Raw genomic sequence first — 2,507 nt, forward strand, 5'->3', positions numbered from 1 at the left:
TTTGTTCATAGATATGCACCTTGTGTTAGGAATGGTGTACTAGTAACAGGACACCCAGTGATTACAAGTGGGTTTACTGAATATCTATGTGGAATTTGGATTTATAAACTAATGAGAAATATTCAGAAATACTGTCATTTTCTTCATAATAAAATTCTTGGTATTACTGCAACCTTGTTACGGTACAAACTGAGATAAATATACTGCAGCTTGCCAAATTGGACATCCAGATTATTACCTGGTAGTTATAATGGTTTAACACCATCTTTAAATGTGCTCACTTGAATATTAAATAGTACATATATTTCAAACTATGAAAGGTAGATCAGTAGTAATTTTGGTGGTTATGACATCAATTCAGAAATTAAGATTACATAAAATTTATCTATATGCATGTAACTTGAGTGGATGGATTGTTCCATAATATCCTATACCAAAAAGGTCAAACTAGGATTTAAGTAGTACTGACAGAAAAAAAAAGATGATGCTTCTCGGAGTGCAGCTTGATACAACCACTAAACAACATTCAAACTTCGTACATCAGTCAGGTTATAACCCCAAAACTTGATGAAAACATTCTTTTTATGGTATGAAACCTTGTGAGATCCATATGCTTTTGAAGCCATTGTTAAAAACAAGAAAACTTGTTATTGGCTCTATTCAGCCCTTAATTCATGCACAGTTTAAGCCGTAATCCCCAAAAACTTCAGCTTTGACCTTCGAGAACATTGTGGAACAATATCATCGAGATCCATGTGATAATACCGAGTTAAAGTGAAATTTATGAAATGCTGGTTTTTGGCTTTTACTTCAAAATGGTTGGGATCTAAACTCAATGCCAACTTCCTTTTTGTGTTGTCAAACGTGAACTTTCATCAAGAACCGAAGAAAGCAAGCCTATTGCTGAACAAGCTAGACCAATCAATGTCTTGACCTGCTGTCACACTACAGTGGTGATTTATAGTTGCTGGGGAAAATGCAACGAATGAAGTGTTGTGTACAGATATAAGAAAACTAGAGAACATATTCCTATAAAAAATAGAGGATAAATTTCCTAATAATATGCACAACACATGGTGTTTTTGCTACAAACCAAGTTTTATGAAGTACTGTTGTGTAGTTTAAGAGGAGTTGTAATGACAAGCTGTGCATGATGATTTTCAGTAAATATTTACGTTAAAAGGAGCATAACTCCCATAAAAATTAGAGAATCATAATCTCTTGATAATATGCACAACTACAAATGGTGTTTTTGCTACATACCAAGTTTCAAGAATTTCTAAGTAGTTTCAGAGAAGTTGCAGTGACAAGCTGAAATGTTACAGATGGAGTGATCCAACTGCTAGACCCACTTCTGCCTTTGGTGACTCGGGTAAAAAAGACTTCCGATAATCCCCACAAAATTCATAGGATCAAAATGGCATTGTAGCATGTGGATGGGTAATCTACACTTCACAATACTGCATACTAAATTTCTAAAAAAAAATCCCCTTTGCTAATGACATGGTGGGTGCCTTAGTCTGTAGAAAAAGGGATCAAAGCAAACAATTTTAGAAAAATACAGCCATATAATTTTAGTATGTGTATGGATCTAGATAAAATTTACCACAAAAATTCCATACAACCAAAATATTTCTAGGAGTGATGACCATATTTAACAATAAATGAAACGGACATCTTTCTGGTTACAAGGCAAACATGAGTAATAGTGAAAGAATCTCTTTGAAATGGTAATTACCAATACTATGTTCCATTCTTGAAAGATGGAAGATTTTGATAGATATAAAGGGTCATAGACTTTTGGCTCTAATCTTTCAGAAATAAGCTTTTCTTGAAAATTGTACAAATTTTGCAGTTGTATAATGGCATGGTCCTGTTGGCATCCACATTATTCTATTATTATTGTCATACTAGGTTTGATTTGGGAGGTTAAAATTTGAACCGTTTTGGAAAGAGGGACCAAGAAGAGCCAGACACATGCTCTTTCCAGATGGACGACAACTTGACTGGAAGTTAATAGATTTCTTTTAAACAGTACTAGCTGGTGTCATGCCACAAAAAGTTTTGGATGGATTTTGAAGGTTGTGACTAAGCTGATTAAGAATTCAAAGGGACCAGAAATAAGCATATTTCTGATATCTTGATGATAACTTGAGTAAAAAGAAACAGATCTCTGAATGCAACACCCTAAAAGGAAAGTTGAGATTGATTTTGGAGGTTATGCCTTGCCTATCTCACAATGTTGATGTTATTCAATGTTAGTAACATTTTTTTTTTTGAGTTTTGAAAAAAAAACTGTTAATGATGACGGATGACAATGGTGACACCAAGTGATGGCAATAGCTCACATGGCCTTTAGCCAGGTCAGCTAAAAATGAAGTCAAGTTTGAAATATGACAAAGGATTATTGGACATATAGTCTGATAGATCTCTACGTCCAGGTGAGCAAACAAGCCATCATTGAGTAGAAGTATTTCTAAATAAGCCTGAAATATGACCAAAACAAA

This window comes from Perna viridis, chromosome 2, assembly GCF_037379345.1.
Source record: "Perna viridis isolate PV_CMFRI_1.1 ecotype Kerala chromosome 2, ASM3737934v1, whole genome shotgun sequence".
Taxonomy (NCBI): Eukaryota; Metazoa; Mollusca; class Bivalvia; order Mytilida; family Mytilidae; genus Perna; species Perna viridis.